An 18,663-nucleotide genomic window follows, 5' to 3' on the forward strand; every position below is an offset into this window, starting at 1 on the left:
TCCTTGGAGAGGCTGGTCTGACCATTTTCATGATTTAAAGTCATTAACCACTCCCACCAGCCTCCATGACAGCTTCTCCAGATCACAGTGGTTACCAATTAAAGAAAAGCTGGGTTATTTTTCTTGGTAGATAATTAAATGCAAGTACAAGGAAAGAAAGCTGTCTACTTCAACATTCCTTACAAAAACTATGGATTATTCAATTTATCTCTTCATCACACCAAATACTCCCAGTTGCCCAGCAAGCATTTATGTAATGGAGGAGCAGCCACCATGGCCCTGCCTTTAATCCTCCAGAGTGTCAGACACCATGCTGGATCCTGACTGCAGATGCAAGCTGTGTCACGCTGCCTCTGCAACAGGGAATCTGGCCAGTATGCACTTGAGTGGCTGGAGAAGGGTTACAGGGTGTCCCCTCCCAAGCTGCTCATTGCTGGCCAGTTGTGCTCCTGCCAAGCTGTTCATCCATCTTGCTTTAAAGACTGCAGAACTGCAGCTCGGCCTCAAGGCACATGCTGCTGGCCCCTCTGCTTTAGAAACAGTGAACGGTCCACTGGCAGCTCTCCCAGCAGGAACAGCAAGTCTGTGCTTCAAATAAAGTTTCCTCTAAAAAATAATAAAAATAAGACACTAGCCTGATGTTTCCCATATGTGTGCCTGTCTTTTATGGCCTGGACTCTTTATTTGCACTTGCTGAGAGAAGAAACACTGGTGTCTATCCACAGAGGCAGCTCTAGGGTTTCTGCATGGAGGAACACAAGGCAATATGTGTCAGAGGTGGAGGCCAGGCCACTGCTCAGTGAGTACATGATGATGGAGACAGGGAGGATTAGCCCCCCTCACACGGCCACTCTTCCTTGGCAATATTCCAGACTGAGCCTTAGTTGCATGAACAGTGCCATCACTGAGAATCAGAAGTGCCACTTCCTCGTTCCAGCTCTAATTAGCTGGGGGATTTCACACCATCCCAGAACTTTTTCTAAGCCTCAAGATTCTTATCTACAAAAGAGTAAGAGTTGGGCCACACCATCTCTAAAATCCCTCAAAGTAATTCTAAGCCTTGAGGGAAGGAACACAAATTGGAGTTGTAGTCCCCAACTCTGAAAAAAACTAATGATGGTGAACATATAGCATCAAAATGAAAAATTGCATGAAACTACAAACAGTGGCAGTAGTAGTGGCAGGAAGAAATTCTTGCTTTTTGTCTGCTGTCATCCATCACCACTACTTCTAGTAACAGCCCAGTACACCCCGTAAGCATCATCCAGTTAATCCTCTTCCAGCACCAATGTAGCTCTGCTTTCCCAGATAACAAAGGTGATGAGGCAAAGTTGAGTGGCTTAGCCAAGATGACAAAGTCTGAAGGACCTGCGTATCCAAGTCAGGCCCTCCAAAGCCAGTGCTATGCTCAGGATTCTTCCCACAGTGTTAAATGCCCTTCTCAGATGAAGGCAGCAGCCTTGCTGTGATGACAGAGGCTGGGTAGGGGTGGGATCAGATTAGCCCAAAGGCAGAGAAACCTGCTTTTTGTGTTCTGTTTACACAGGGTTTTCTTCAAAGCACTCCACCTGTTTTTGCAAATAACTATTACAAGCCTTTTCTAAGAAAGTGGAGAAGAGACAAGGCACACGATGGCAACAGATGTTCTCCAGCCTGAGGAGCCAACAGGCGTCCAGCCCTGATAGCTCACGTGGCTGCTGGAGCCCGCAGGGCACACCTCTGACATTTGTCTGCAAGAAGGAGCACACCACCCCACAAATGCTCGATCCTCACTAGTCCTTGGCCCCACCAGCAAGGTACTAAATAATAAAGCTCTGTGTGCTGCAAAGACTGGAAGATGTCCAGCCCTTGTCCTTCAGGCTCCTCTGCCATTGGGCTTTGCTGGGCTGATCCCATCTTGGCTGACTTCTCTGGCCCTGCCCATGCGAGTCCTGAGCCTACCTCCTCAACCTGAGGCCTTTCCAGCAGCCACCTGTTGGCTGCCTACATGACCGTTTACAGGATGTGCCCACAGGAAAACAGCTCAGCCATGTTAGTCTCACGTATGCCCAAGGCTGTCAAATTAGGTCTAGTGAGCTGGATGCTGCAGGAGTTAGGAGAGCCTGAGGGGGCAATGTGGCTTCTCTGACAAGCCTCAGGCTCTTCATGCAGGTCTGGAGCCTTGGGAGCTGACTCCAATCAGCCGTGGTGGCTTGCTCAATGGCTCACCAGGAACATTTCCTAGACCTGGGTTAATAACCTATGTGCCTTCCTGCCAGGCAGTGATGTCCCTTTTAAGTGCCAGCCTGTGCTGCAGTCCTCAACCTGTCCACACAAAGATTCCCCAGTCTGTAGAATGGAAACTGGAAACTCTCCTGTGTGGAGCCTGAATTCAGCCAGAAAAGATGGGATAATACTTTCATCTGGAGTATTGACTTCCTGAGGCAATTCTCAGACAAATAGTCTAGACCAAGAAATGCCAGTTGTTGTCTGGCGTTGGACAGCACCCCCTAGGTTTGAGCTAAATGGCCATCTGACTCCAGCCCTCTAAGGGTCAGACAATTCCCATACACTCCTGCTCTTCAAGCAGAAGGGTGCATCTGAATTCGGAAGGAGAAATGGACCCCACCTGCAGAAATTTGGGCTCCCTGAAACAGGATATTACCATGTTCCAGCTATTTTAATTAAAGGCAAAGACTACATTTACAAAGAAATAAGAGGTGATGTCTCTTGACAGTGGATCTTTAGCTGGCAGGTTTCAGCTAAAGATCAGCAGACACTACATACTGCAGAGCCAAGCAGAGCAAAGAGCGCTTGCTTCTCCCCATCATCTTTACCTGCTTCTTCACTGAAATGGAGAGTCCCCCCAAGTTCTTACGAACTGGGGAACAAGGCAAGCCCTGGAATCCATCAGGTAAAACTTACAACCAGGTGAGTGTACCATTTGACCCACACTGCAGTGATGTTCACACATACCCACTTCTATGTGTTTGGCTCCCTGGTAGAGAGGCTGTATCCTATGAAAGGGAAGCCACTCTTCATCCCAGTGAGGTCAGGCCAAGGTAGATGTCTTTGGTTGCAGCTTGGCTGCAGCATGAAGCAAGTCAAGGATTTACTCATCCTGGATTTTGCTAGCTCAAAAGAAGCTGCAGAAATTTTGCTCTTGAACATTGTATGTGGTACAGAAAAACATGGCATTATACTGCTTCTGCTGTCAAAAGCTGGCACCTCCCAGTACTGTTCTATAAACATCAAGCTGCTAATTTATTGATCCTCATTACAACCTTATCAGTAAGTACTAAAATTATGCCCAATTTATAGGTAACTGAGGCACACAGAAGTAAAGTAACTTGTCTAGGACCTCATAGTAAGTGAGTAAAGAGCTGAAAACTGAACCCAACACTCTGATTCAGGAGTTCATGCTTTGAACATGAGGACAGGGCACCAGGTGGGCCTGCAGTTCTGCAGGTCAGTGTGCAGGGACCCATCAGATTGTAGAGAAGTGGTGACAAAGTCGCCTTCTGCCAGCAGGATGGTTAGGGTAGTTTAGGAAGCTGGTTCAAGTATTTGGTGATTAATGTCATGGATATATGATTGGGTGGACTAAAGCACCACAGATGTGCTTGGCGAAGTGGAGAGCAAAGGTAACGTCAGCCATGGACTCGCTTGAAGCCTGGAGGGACTTCTCTTCAACTGCTTCCCTTCAACACAAATTCTCATAGCAGGGAAGAGAGACTAGAACTAAGCTCCAGGCTTGCCCATTGGACAGCTCCTGCTGCTGTTTAGGGCTCCTGGAGGGGCCTAGGGAATCCTTGGCCCTCTCTCTGCTCTCCCTCAGCCAAAGACTAGACACCTGGCCAGCAGTCTCCTTCCAGGGTCCTTTTTCTGTGCCAGACTTTGAAGCCACATAGAACAAAACAAAGCTGGCTGATGCAAATGAAGTTGGCACGTCTCTGTGTGTAACTCAAAAGCATTCCCTCATTGTGAGGAAAAAACCAACTCCCCTCTGATCCTACATGTGTCTGTTCCTGGGAGCCCTCCCCTGCAGAGACCCAAGGGAGGTGCATTGTTGGGAAGCGCTGTTCATGCCCTGGTGAGGGGTAAATAGAAGATGGTGAATGGTTCTATTCAAACTGAAGAGCAAAGGCTTGTGGAGGAAGGCAGAGGGCAGCTGGAGAGGACAGAGTGAGATACAGTTGAAAAGGTGTGCAGCAAAAGTAAGAAGTTAACACCTCTCACAAAGATAAAAAATAGGGATCAGCCACTTCCTCAGGTAGGCATGGAGAAGTTAATAAAATTTCTGCTTGATCCATGGGATGGTGCCTGCCCTGAGACAAGGACATGAAAGACCTGAGATGGAAGTAGGTGGATGCAGCTGATGGAGCAGGGGACCCAGAACTGGGAAGGACCTCCTGGGAAGAGGTGCGTCCTACACTGAGCAAACACACATAAGTCACTACTTATGGAGGAGGAGACAAAGGGAGAAATGCAGGGCAATGTTTCTGAGGCCCCATCCCAGATGGACTCTGAAGGAGCGGTCCCCCAAGCTCAATACAACATGTCCATAAATGTTGATGTAACCAGATGAACATCTTCCCTATTTACACAACACAACTGCAGTTGCAAATATACACGTGCCACACACCCTCCCACAAACACACAATGCATGTGCAAGTGAACATATAGCTACACACGTAAACACATGGTGCTGGCTATGATCCATCCTTGGGGCCAGATTTTGGAACTGTACCACAGTCTCATGGGGAATTTTAGAGCTGTAGTGACTACATCCCTCAGAGGATGTCTTCTTGTTTCAAATCTTGTTCTCTAATGAATGCTGGTGCCATGAAGTTGAAGTTGAACAACAAAAAGTCAGCTGGTATCTCAAATGATCCTCTGGTAACTAAGGCAATGGAAAAGACCTTCTCAAGTCTCCCCCAGTGACCTCCCTCAACGTGTGTTAACTGTCTCTGAGAGAGAGGCATAGCCCCTCTCCCAGGAAAGTCAGTGAGGTCCTCCCAGAGAGAAATGGTGCTCTGTACCAACCTTTACAACCAGACTCCTAATCTGCTCCTCCTGGTTTATCTCTTATTTATCAGAACTTAAAGCATCCTTTTTATTGGAGTCCTCTCTTAGTTTCACTCTCTTATGCAGAGTGGATTGCAGAGTGGAAGCTCTACAGTGGGCATCCCGGGCCCTCTGGGCATTTGTAAAGAAAATGGAAAATATAACAACCTAGTAGTATTGGCCCAAAAGGAAGGTACCTAGACCCAGCAGTGACTGTGGCCTGTCTTCCATCTCTCTTACCTTTGACTGTGGTGGCAATGGGGCAACCCAGCTCCTGAGTTACTCAAAACTTGAAGACTCACCTATTCCTGGCTTGGTGCACATGTCCTATTCAGAGCCATTCTAGTGACTGTGTTACCATGCAGGACATGGGTTTGCCACTCTTTGGCCTTTCATTTTGGAAAAAAAACAGAACCCAGGTGGTGTTTCACTAATTAGTCAAGGACTCCAGGACAGCAAATATGGAAGACAGTAGGGGATAAAAGAGAAGTTATTTTGCTGGGCATGGTGGCATACGCCTGTGATCCCAGCACTTGGGAGACTGAAGCAGGAAGACAGCCTGAAGTTCAAGGCCAGCCTGGACTACATAGAGAGACCCTGTCTCAAAAAAAAAAAAAAAAAAAAAAAAAAAAAAAAAGAGCGACGGAGACAGACAGGGAGAAATTATTTGTGGTTTTCAATGTTTTGGCCATTATCAAGCAAAGCTTCAAAAAGACCAATTTTTGAAGTTGTTGGATTTTGATATCAACTTTCTCTCCTGTCAGAGCAAAGATAAAAATTCCCCATGGCACCACTGTTTTAAGTGAGTGCTCCTGTTTAACACAACATCAGGAGCGCAGTGGATGACAATCCCACATACTCCCATGGGCTTTACTAAGTGGACACCTTCCACCTCGCTGGTCTCTCCATGGCGCTATTGCCAAGGGCAACTGCTGCCTTTCAGCTGTGACCTTTCTGCTAGAAAACTGCTCAGCTGATCAGCGCCTGATATGTTTAATGTGGTATTTGCTGTGAGGACGACCTTCATTAACTGGTAAGGTCAAATGCAGCGTTGGGTGAGGAAGCCAAGAGATGCCATAAGAGTGGCAAGGAGACAGAGAACAAAATTACAAGCCCTCCCCAAGGCGTGACTGAATCCAGAAAGACTGAAAAAGGTCCCAGGGCAACCAGTACCCCTCCTGACATTGAAAGGAATTCAGTCACCGCCTGGAGCACTGGCCAGTCCCCTGTATTAATTCACCTGGTGAAAAGTATAGGTTTCAGCAGTTCTGTCCAAAAGTTTCCCATTCTAACAAAAACCAAAATCCCACAAGTGTTTCCTAGGGACCCTGGGAAAAGAAAATCCTAGAAAAGACAACCAAGTGTAGCTGCCAAGGTATTCTGAAAGTCTGCTGATGGCTGGCAAATGCCTGAATGAACCAGTTGTCAGGGCATTCTCAGATGACACCCAGGGTAAAACATTGTTCCTGTGGTCCCAAAACTTGGGTTTTGTCTTTATGGTTCATGTGAAGAACAAACTGTGAATGAAGACAAAAAAGGAAGTGTTCAGGGGTCACAAGCATCAATAGTCTATATCCTGGCTCTTCCATTTACTAGCTAGGTGATGCTGAACAAGTTAACAAAGTTTTCCTAGCTCAAGTTTTCCTAGCAGAAGGAGATCATCATTTGGTTTTGGGGGCTTCAGATCACAGAAAGCCAAATGATAAATGATGAAAGAATTTAGGGGTTGAATGGCCGGAAGCCCAAACCTCAACAACCACTTAGCCCAACTCTTTTGCTCCCTTCTTCTATGAGCATCTCAGCTGCTGGCTTTGCCATGTGTCAGGTGGCATTGAAACTGTAGGAGCTGCCCCAAGATTTACACATGTGATGATCAAAAAATATAGTGCATGTTTAAATTTTGGAAGATGTATTACAATGAAAGACACACTGCCACTACTCCCCCTCAAAATCCTCCTCCTTTCTTTAAACTCTTATCCCATTATTTTTGCCACTTTCTGAAGTAATTCGAGAATCCAGAAAGATTGAATGTCTTGATGAAGTGTGATCAAAACATCATGAATGCTGCTGCCAAGTGCCATCCAACAGAAAGTCAAGCTTGTAAAAATATTACACTGTGTCCTCATCCACCCTATTTACCAGATCTGGCGCTGTGTGCCTTCTGGCTCTTTCCCAAAGTCAATACGGCCGTGGAAGGTAAACACTTTTCATTAATCCAGGACTTGAAGGCAGTCAGGACAGCACAACTAAAGATACCCACAAAGGACTTCCAGAACAGCCTCAGGAGGTGGCAAGAATGATGGGATAAGTGAGTTCAAACTGAGGGAGAATATTTTAAAGCAGCCTAATGACAATGAGTCTTTTAGTGTAAAATTTTAGTAAAATTTCTAAATGTAAACATAACCTGTATTTTTATGCCACATATGCACACATGACAGGGTGGGTATGAGAGCATCTGTCTTCTAAGCACTGTCTCTTAAAAGAAAGCAAACATCTTTCCCAACAGCCTTTAGCAACCTCTTATTTCCTATTGGTCCAAAGATTCACATGTGATTTCTTATTTGCTATGGCAAGAAGAATGCCCTATTCTGATTGGCTCTCAGACTTTGATGGCAAATGACTCTTCTGCCTTTTGATAGCAAGATTCCTCCTGGATCAACTATATCCACCCTAACTGGGAGTAAGACAGTCTTACTGGTATGGCCAAGAGCTTAGAGAAGAGAAGAGGAAATGGTTCTGCTGCCAAGCAGGTAGCAATTCCAACACAAACACCTATCTCACAGAGGTGGGGAGAATGAACTGAGATATGTGAAAGTACTTAGCTGAGCCCCTGACAAATGATTAGTAAAATCTCAGCAGGAGAGAGCATCTCAAAGGTAGGAATGGGGGAGGACGTCATGAATGAAGTAAAACCAGAAATGAGTACCTCATACGTCGGGGAGCATGATTCTCTCTAAATCACATTAAATCTTATTCCAGTAGCTACCATTACCGCTTAAAGACAAAAATTTAATGCTTAGAGTTAAAAATATCCCCATGTGGTTCTAAACTCTAGGGTAGGAATCAGAAAGCCATTTGTTGCCTGAGAGACACAACTGGTCTGAGTCTTCATGTCCTTCTTAATGTGCTCTTAGTTATTTGATGCCTTTGTAAGTGACCTCATGTTATTCCTATCAATGTCCAAAACACCACATTATTGTCGAATAGAAACAATACAATATTTTTTTTGTATTGTCCAATTTGGTATCACTGACCAAATTATGGCTATTGAGCATTGAAATGTAGCTTGGGGGTTAATTTTTTAGTTTCAGTTACTTTTCATTTTAATTAAAATTACCCATATGGTTAGTAGCTACCATAGAGATACTGTGAGACTAGCCCATATCTTCCTGAAGGCTGGAGAGACATTTCTGCCTCCTATACCTCACCCCAGCCCTGCATCCAGCATGGGATCCTTGGAAGAGCCTCTGTGGTTGCATGTTACCAACCGGCTCAGTGACTCCTGTCTGCACACAATCCTGAAGAGCCCTGTTCAGTGAGGGTATGAGGCCTGAACCCCGGCAGTGCAATGGTACAATGGAGAAACAAAATTCACCCAGCCATGGACAAGGAGCAATGCTTGCTCCGCTCTCTGCTGCAATGGGTCACCACATTTTCCAGGCCATGGTCGAGCCTGTTGTGTGATTTGCAGGTGTACAGGTCAATTTTCTGAGTAAATGAAGATGCCCGGGAAGGGGGAGAGGAGCTGCTGACTTCTCATCTTCCAGGTTGCTGGCCTTGCCATCCCAGGGAAGGCTCTGACCTGTCTCCTGCTCATTTGAAGCACTTGCTTAGAGGATACAGGCTTGAAAAGAGGAAGAGAAGACCCCACTCCAGGAACTCTGAGCCTCAATGCATTCTTATTTTGACAGCTGAGTTGACTCGCCCCTTTTCCCAGTGTGTACAGCAAGCTACCACTGAACTCTCAGGAGCAACAATTGCCCCTGCATGAAGCCTTCTTCTCAGAGCACCGAGTGCTTCTTCACCTCTCCTCCTGGCAGGAAGGCCACAGTCAATGGCTTCCATGGCATCCTCACGGGGATAGGATGCCTCCCCACCACTGTCTTCAAGATGATCAAAACTCTGCTGTCTTTAAATCAGATCCAGAAGGCTTGTCTTTGGGGATGTCTTTCAGCTGGGGCGGGGGAGCATCATTTGTATAAAATCCCCTCCTGAACTGAGCTGTGCAGCTCCATTTGCTGATGACATCACCTGCTGTTCTCCGGGATTTATTACGGTCTGTGCACCATCTAGAGGCCACTGTCTGAAATTCAGACTCAGTTCCAAACCTTGACCTGTCTTTGGGCTTAGCTGAACAGGTTTGTGAGGCTACCTTCCCAAAGGAGACATCAGTGGTTCCACATGTACCTGGCACACCTGCTCAGCCTGCGCCCCAGAAGGCCACTCGAGCTCTTTGTAGCCTCTGCTAAAGAAAAGAGCTTTCTGAGTTGTCTTCAGACTGGAGGAAGCTATCTGGGAAAGGTGAGCTGAGACTTCCACTCCTGTCCCAAAGCCTCTGAGCAGTGCGTCTGGCAGGTTTTCTAGTGTGCGATTTCAGTGCCCAGGGTTGATGAGCCAGCCCACCTTATCATCCCCCGAGGACCAAGTCTCTGCCACTCAACACAGGTTAAGAGCTGCTCTCACAGGAGAACAGCATTTTAGGAACATTAATACCAAATATTTTATTGTTATCATTACCATGTTCTTTGTTCTACTTTACTGTGGTAAAATACACTATATATATTGATCACTTTACCATTCATGAGTGCAGTTCTATGGCATTAACTATATTCACAATGTTGTACGACCATTGCTACTGTCCACTGCCAGAACCTTCCATCATCCCAACAAAAACTCCATTCCCACCAGGCATTACTTCTCCATTCCTCCCCCAGCCCCCAGTAGCTTCTGTTCTGCCTTCTTCTGTCACTATGAAATTGTCTAGCTATAAGTGGAATCACAATTTTTGTCCTTTTGTATTTTGTTTAGCCAAGTAGTCTTAGTTGTGACCATTCACTGAGCAATACAGAACAGGCATCTCTGTTCTCACTGGGCCAGAAATGGGAAAGGAGTCAGCAAACAGACTTCCCTGGCTCAGGCCCTGAGCCTCCCCACCAGCTCCAGGCATGCTCATCCTGGGCGTGACTCTGAAGCTGCCCCTGCAGTGTTATGGAAAGGCGGGGCCCAGCTCCAATATCTCAAAACAAGGAAGAGTCCATTGTTTGGGGTTTAAGCTAATCAGGCTTTGGCTGTTGTTCCTAGGCCCTGTTTTAAAGACATCCAAAGAAAGCTGTCACTGTGAGATGTGACAGAGGAGCTGTCACTTCACAGCAGTGGGCAACAGAAGATCTGGCTCTGGAGGTTTGAGGGCAGACAGACAGGCGGCAGCTCTGAGTGCTCAGCCTGTGGCTTATGTGTGTGCATCTGTAACCACCTGAGTGCTCCGAGACAATGTGTGCACTTCTGCCTTCCTGTGTTGGCTGGAGAAACAGTTGTGTACTCCTACTCACGCACTTACTGTACAGACAGAGTGGACCCTCTTGTAGCAATGATTCTTCCTATATGAGTAGGTTTCAGCAACTTCTCTATTAGGCACTGGTAATTCTGAAAAGGGCCTTTCCCGAGGAGAAAGGGATTGGAACACCAGAGTGAGTCATCGAAATAGTACCAACTAACATTTATATAGCATTTAATGGCTTATAAAGCACTTTTCTTAGACATGATCTCATTTCTCATCCCAGAGAATGGAAGGAAGCAGGGAGAGTTAAGTGGCACTGGAAAAGATCGGCATTTATTGGTTTCAAGAAAATGGTGGTTGTCTCAGATCTGCAAATGGGATATAAACCAAAGACAGTTTCTCTGTAGTTGAACAGGGGGATGTAGAGGAGTTACCCCAGAACAAGAAAACCACACTTCAAAGAATAGCATATTTAACTGGGAATTATAAGAGGTGTGCAGGACACCGGCTCCTAAAGCAGACCTCTTTTCATTGGCCAAATTTTCTTAATCAGTAAGTAGGAAACATTGGGTTGACTAATATTAATGTATTCTCTTGCAGCACTTCTCAGAGCATTCAGTATGCCTATGTCACCTCCCAAAGTGAAGCTAGAGTAGCTAGAACAGCATTTCTCACCCATATTTGATAACAGAATAGTGTAGACATAAATTTCCAAGAAAGGTTACAAATGAAGGAGGCATAAGGTGGATTCCTTGGACCCCAGAAGAGAGCTGGGCCACCAAGAAAAGGTAGAACCAAAGAACTTTCCAGAGAGCTGAAGGCAGCTGAAGATCTAATGGAACAGTCTGAAGCCCAAGGAGCACAGCAAATCAGGACTCACTCCTGGAGGAAAGGAAGATGCTGCCCAGCCCACAGAGAGGCCCTCATCTCCACCGGGTTGGTAGTGAGGGAGTCAGGGAAGGCCCATGTGCCACTGAGGCACAGAGCCCTTGCACTGGTCAGACCCCTCCATGGGAACACATGGTCTCGGCATCATCTCGTCCTGCAGGAATCACGCTTATAAGGAACAATCACTGCATTTAGAAAGCCCTGTGTCACACTTGTTAAGTGTCATGATCATTTGAATGGGATCTAGTTGTTAACATGTGTGAGCACAAAGGTTGTCAAACCTGTGCTTCCCAAGCCTGTTAAATGAGAATCACAGTAAAAGCTGCCACTGTGGGGGGCTGGGGATTTAGCTCAGTGGCATAAGCGCCTGCCTTGCAAGCGCGTGGTTGTGAGTTCCTGGTTGTGAGTTCGATCCCTGGTACCGATTAAAAAAAAAAAAAAAAACAAAAGCTGTCACTGTGGGGGCTTCCAGTGGGCCCGCACGGCACGAAGCACTCCCCATCTATGTTGTTAATCGGACTCTCCCAAGACTTCTGCAGTTTTTGTTACTGTCTTCATTTCACAGATGAGGGGCCACATTTTAGAAACGTTATCTATTTTGTCCTTGATCGTGCAGCTGGTAGATGATAGAGTCAACATGTGGTGATCTGTCTGTAGACACTCAGCACTTGACCAAGGCATATGTTACTCCTTCAACTTGTGGAAATGATTTCTAGCTACCCTACTTCCTGTTCATTCTTTCTGGCAGCCCCTCTAGAAGAATCTCAGTTTTATTTCAAGGATCCAAGACTATGTTTCCCAGCCTCCCTTTCAGCTAGGCAAGTTCAGTGGAGCAGAAATTGTCTAATAAAACTTCTGCGGAGGTCACCCAAAGAACACCTTGCTGTAGGGCGCATCAGTTGACCTTTCCTTGCCTCATCCTACATGAACTCTTAGAGGTGATGACTGGAGTCTCAGCAGCCACCGTGGACCACAAGTTGTTCTTGAGGCTATTGCTTCCTTAATAAGGATAACAAAGCAAAAAAGTGGAGGTCTAGGTTCCTAACAACTCTGGAATCAACATAGTTGCTGAGAACTACATACCTTCAGAGGTAAATTTTCCTTTACGGGATTTAAACCACTGTTATTTGGGTTTCTGTTCTATGCAGATGAAGTTCATGCTAATAGACTCAGTATGCCAAATTTCAAGTTGTGCTTCCTGGATTTAATTCCTAGCTGCTGCGCCTCCAGTGTATAATTGCCTCCATGAAGCCCTGCTTCCCTTCCACACCCCGCTCCCCAGGGATGGATATTCCCAGCCCGCCTGACTCAAGCTTGAAGTCCCAGTGACCTTTTCCACACCCACCAGCCTCTCCCTTCTGGATCTCAGGATGAACACCATAACCACAGATCTGAGTACTATGTTGTTTTTGGCACCATTCAAAATAGTATTAGGAATGTTTCATGACAACAACTGTTTAACCCATGACTAGGTGCAAAAAGCCCCGATCTACTGAGAACTAGCGGTGACTTTCCGCTTTGCAAGCTGCAAGGCTGTAGACAGAGGAGTGGTAGTTTTGTCCCCCTGTGTGTGGCCGTGCGATCCCCTGACTTGGCAGTAATGACTTCTCCATCTTACAGGAAGCAGATGGGATTTTAATGCACTGTGACTACTGTTTATTTTCTTTAAACAACTTACACTGAAATCAACATATCCTTCCAGGCAATAGAGTACATAGCCACAGAAAGGAAGGTAACATTCCCAAATTCCTGTGAGATTCTTTTGTTTTTGTGGTGCCAGGGCTAGAGCCCAGGGCCTCACACCTGCCAGGCAAGTGCTCAACCACTGGATGACACACCCAGTCCTCCCACGAGACTCTGTCCTTTAGAACCCTTGCTTCTAAAACAAAAAGAACAAGAGCAAAAGAAAATACAGACCCTTCCGTGTTCTAGATGAAGTAAGAGAATTGTGCCACCCATTTACCCTGAAAAAAAATAGAATGGAACATTTCTGGATTCGGTAAGGATTAGAACACTACTGCGGAGAATGAAGGGTAGAGTTTGGACAGAGTGATGGAGACCATGGCCCCGGCAGCTGGCAGGTTCCTATCTTCCTGCATCGGTATTGGTTATAAGACCTGGCACCATACTGAGTAATTACTGAAGCTATACATTTGTTCTATGCTATTTTCTGCATTTGAGTTATATCTATTATAAAATATTAAAAGGAAGGGTCACATCTCCCCGTCAGAAAGGCCTCCTGCTCATGATCATCTGTAGATAGCAGAGGGATTCTGTCATCCATCCCAGCCCCAAGGAAGCGACATTGACTCCAAGAAATTTCTGCAGATGAATGTGTGATGAGAATATTGCTTACATTTTCTCAGTACCAATCCTAGCTAGAGCTGAAGAGGGATTTTATGTGTATGCGTGTTTGTTACTTGATCATTTTTAAAGTGATCCAGTGAAGCAGTTATCTTCCTCAGCCGCATTTCACACAGGTGACATAACTTGCCCAGGTCGGAATTCAGATGTAGGCAGCCTGTACTCTGCTTACACTCCATCTGGCAGGGAGGTGGCAGGGGAGGGAAGGACATGCTCTGACTATTCTAAAGGACTTTGGGCTGTCTAGGGGCCTGGAACTTCTAGTGCAAAAACAGGAAATCCCAGGCAGACTGAGGCAGATGATCACCCAGATGCAAGGCCCTCCTCCCTCAGAACAAAACCCACACAACAGTTGTGTCATGAGCTATAACCAATCAGAGTGCACACCAAGGAAGGTGGGCCTGGTGCTCACAGCCTGGCTAGTCCAGAAGCCTGCTCGGTTGGAGTCAGTTTCCTGACATGGAACACAGCATCAGCCCGACACCTGGGAAAATAACAGTAGCCTGGGGACGGCTTGAGTAAGAGATGGATGGAAAGAGAAGGGAGGAAAGGGATAAGGATGGAAGAAAGGAATTGGTACATGGACCAACTCCACACAAGGACTGTAAACATAATGCCCTACCCACATGTGCTAATAAACTAAGAAAATAAGACAAACATGTAGAGATGGAGGAAGAGGGAAGGAGTGAAGAGAAGAAGGGGATGGAAAAAGAATTAAGATGTGCTATGTTCATATATCAACATCCACAAGGAATATAATCATTAAGTACTATAATCATGTACCAATAAAAATAAAAATTCTTAAAGAAAAAAAGAATGAAATTTACATTTCTTACTGACCCATAAATCCCCATTGGGCCCTCTATTAGTTTAGACTGTGTTTAATTCTTTCAGTCATTCTGAGACGGAACCGTGGTCTCAGCAGGCAAGGATTTATGTCATGGCTAAAATCCCCTGCTGCAGAACAGGGCTCAGGGCAGCCACAAATGTCACACACCCAGCAGCTGACTCACGGCTTAGCTCGTTGTTTAAGGGCAGACAACTCAGCTGGGGCCACACTACTTAGCAGCAACCTTCTTTTCCTCTGACCTGTAATGGGCAGGGGTGTAGAAATGGAACTGAGTCACAGGGGTGGAAGGACACGGGGGGATGTCTCCTGGGGGAAGTGATTCTTCGGGCAGCGGTAGGAGCAGGTGGGGGAACAAGAACATTAAAATAACCGCCATCTGACTAAATTCCGTTTATAACCTCCCTCTATGTCTACAGTATTCACTTACCAAACATTCCTCAGGCACCTGCGGGCTGTCAGTCCTAGGTGACCATGGATGCTCCTTGGTTCATACCTGCATCCCTCCAGTCTCTGTCTCTGTATTCTCCCAGGTGTGTCTTCTTTTAAGGACATCAGTCTAATAAGCCTGGTTCTCCCCTGCTGCAGCAAGATCTTGTCTCAACTAACTCCATCTGCAACAAGCCTGCCCCATGTAAGATCACACGCTGAGGGATGGAGGGGAAGGATTTCAACACCATTTTTAGAGGGACATAATTCTACCCATAAAAGAGAAAGTGGGCAAGTGCTTTCATTGCCTCATCTGCAAAATGGGGCTAACAGTTATATCAGCTTATAAAGCTCAGAGGGTACAAAATAAGACATAAACCTGGACACAAAGGTTCTCAAAGCAATGCCTTGGGTATAGTGGTTACCACTGAAGAATTTGCTGCTATTCCCTTATTTTTCTATTGATTTTACAAACATTATGTTGATTTAGATTAATCACTATATTGATTTCACCCACACACATACATTTTTCTTTTAGATAGGGTCCCACTAAGTGACCAAGTTACCCCAGTCATACGTGAGATGGTCCTGCTTCAGCCTCCTGGAGTGCCGAGATTACAAGTGTGTTCCAGCAGGCCCACCTACCCCAATATTTTAAAGAACATTTCCCTAAACTTCCTGACCCATTGCTGGCACAGAAGAATTCCAACATGGTTTCTAAGGCCAGCATGACTGGCCCCTGCTGACCCTCCTGGCCTCACCTCCTAAAGTGAACTCCTGTAAGTTACCTGGATCATAATCACACTCACCCCAGACTTCACTAATGCTCCTGTGCTGCTCCCCTCCCCATCCAGCTGGCAAACTCCTACTTGATGCTTCAGGTCTCAGCTGAATAACCCCTCCTCAAGGTGGCCTTGCCTGACTGCCAGGTGGGAGTTCCAGCCCTGCAGCTGTCCCTGCTTGGCACATGACAACTCCAGCAGACTAAAAGGCAGTCATCTTCCGGTGACTATGACTGGTGCATCGTGTCATGGAAGCCGTGTCACCTTCACAGGGGCTGATTTAGGGATGAGCAGCATGACCCCCTGCTCATCAGTGAGACAAGGATGGCCAACTGTGGGGACTTCTGGGACAGTTCCAGGACAGTCTCCTGGAGTTGCAGGAGAAGAAAAAACCTGTGCCTGTCCCTCGGGGAGTGGAACAAGTGCCATCCTGTAACCATGATGACAGAGTCACACCACACTGCAACCTGCTGAACTGGCAAAGCCCGATGGAGTAGCCTGTGATGACTTTGCTGAAACGCTGCCTTAACCAAGCCTGGCACTGCCCTACCACTAGATTCTTTAGCGAGATACCTCTTCTCTAGGTCCTTCAAAATGACAGTGTTGTCACCTTGTTAGTGATGATATTGTTTTCCTGATTATTCGTATGTAAAGTCATTTTTTTTTTTTTTCTGGCTGCACTTAGTGGATACAGGCGCTCAGGAAATATATTTGAAAGTTTGCCTTCAGATAGTAAGGAAGGAAAAGACAGACAAGAGTTAGATGCTTGGGCACCTACCACAGCCCAGCACAGGGACACTTATGCACATCATAGTGTGAACTCTTCCCAGCAAACTCATGGCCATAGAAATTGTACCCATTTTAGAGATGAGGAAGCTCAGAAAAGATGGTACTGTCCATCTTATTCAAAACCACAGAATTACTAAGTGTGGTTGCTAAGGATTATTTAATTTTTATGAGGAGTGTTTTAGGGGCACTTGTGTGAGTGTCTTAGTTCAGCTTTTTCATTCAAAATTCAGCATTTTTTCTTTCTTTCTTTCATTTCCACTTCCTGTTGAATTTTTGCCTGCAAGTTTAAAAGTTACAGGTGAGGTTTTTTGGGGAGTTTTTGTGTGTGTATGTGTGTCAGGGATTGAACTCACAACCTCATACTTGCCAGGCAGGCACTTACGCCACTGAGCTAAATCTCCAGCCCCTGCTAGCTTAAATGGTAAGCATTCTAATTTTGACCTTACCCTGATCAGTCCTAACTTTTAACTCATATTCCTGTTTATTTACCCTTCTTGATTTTTCAACTGCCTGAGTAGGATATAGTACCTACACTGCACCCCTCCTGAGGGCAGGCCCACGCAGGGAGGTCTCTCCAGGATGGACTTGGAGGGGCCCCTTCTGCCCACCCTGCGACCATCCTGGCATCCAGGCCTCTCATTCTCATGCACATTATTTCCTCTATACTGTAAGGCCTGGCTAGACACACATGTCTTCAAATACATTCTCTTTGAGAATCTTAGAGCCAAACTCATTTGTACAGCATTCTGCAGCTCTTTTCCCCTTGGTGAAAATCAGAGTCGGGAACGGAGAACACAGTCCTTCCTCCAGCCGCCAGAAAGTCTGCCGCTTGCAGCCAGCATTTCACAGATGAATGCTGTAGAAAATGTCTTTGCTGCACCCAGGGAATTTCAAGTGCTTTCTCCCCGTTTCTGGGGGGAAACAAACAAGCAAACAAACAAAAACTGTCCTTTTATGTAGCAAAGCCCCAGGAATTGGCTGTGGCACAAACTTCAAGAGCTGGAAATCCTGTGCCCTCTAGTGGTCATGTGTGGGAAGTCCTGCCAGATGGTCATTTCCGCAGAAAACCGGAGAAACTGGGAAGAGAATGGGCGAAAAAAAAGAGAATGCCTGAAAAAAACTAAAATAACAACTATAACGAAGGAAAGCCACCCGTCCTAGTTTTAATGAAAACAGCAAATGTAGGCCAAAGGTGTCAAAATCGTCATCTCAGCTGTTCACTAATCCCGGCAGGTTTATTGAAGTCACCCTGGCGTTAGCCTCGGGCACTGAGCCCCCAGGCTTGGATGGATTCCCAAAACCAGGGTGACCGAGCTGGAGAAAATCCACTGCCCAGAATTCCTCCTGGGAAGGGAAGGTTGCTTTTGAAGGGAAAATATTTGAGAGGAGGCTGAGCCCGATGTGGATAGCATGGTCTACATAGGTCACAAAATTTGTTTCAATATGCTGCCTGAGAAAAGAAAAATGAAGAGAAATTAAGAGAAAGTAAGGAGGCCAGCCGAGGGGAGGCAGCCCAGTCCCCCAGGGACGAGCTCCCCCTGCAGACCCCACCCCTGAAGCCTTCACTGTCGCCCCCACTTCCGGACCCTGCCCGTGTCATGGATGGGATGGACCAAAGTTTACTGAATCTCTCCGAGGAGAGGAACCCTGGCTACCCAAGTTACACAGCCATAAATGTCGTTACAGTGGACATTTCAGCTTGGGTTTTCAGAGACAACAACCAAACTGAATAGTGACTCCAGCCTATGGACCAACATTCTCATAACAACAAGAAAAAGGCTTGAAGAGTTCTTGGGTATAGGGACAAATCTGTGATTAAAACACTGTGATAAGCATCTGAAAATCCTTTAGATTTAGTAGCTTCAATTTCCCACGGATTGTGGAAGAAGGCCAGACAGACCCAGATGAGTACCCCACGGTTATTGAGAAGGGAATGTCTGAGACTCAAGCCCGGTCTTTCTCTGCAGAGTGCACATTTTCCCCTCGCCTGTGCTGCCTCTCCCATATACAAAGCCCATTTT

At 46.2% G+C, this 18,663-nt stretch overlaps 1 long non-coding RNA gene across 1 annotated transcript in view; it reads right to left on the minus strand.

Moving 5' to 3' along the window:
- Positions 1 to 16,914: 16,914 nt before the first annotated feature.
- LOC134478291 (uncharacterized) overlaps positions 16,915 to 18,663 on the minus strand; it is a 45,214-nt gene continuing 43,465 nt past the window's right edge. Inside the window, exon 3 of the long non-coding RNA XR_010050805.1 lies at positions 16,915 to 17,718. This is a non-coding gene — a long non-coding RNA (uncharacterized LOC134478291). The remainder of the gene's footprint in view (positions 17,719 to 18,663) is intronic.

Source organism: Cavia porcellus, unplaced genomic scaffold (assembly GCF_034190915.1).
Source record: "Cavia porcellus strain 051 isolate PalLab524CR breed Dunkin Hartley unplaced genomic scaffold, mCavPor4.1 scaffold_12, whole genome shotgun sequence".
In the NCBI taxonomy this organism is placed as follows: Eukaryota; Metazoa; Chordata; class Mammalia; order Rodentia; family Caviidae; genus Cavia; species Cavia porcellus.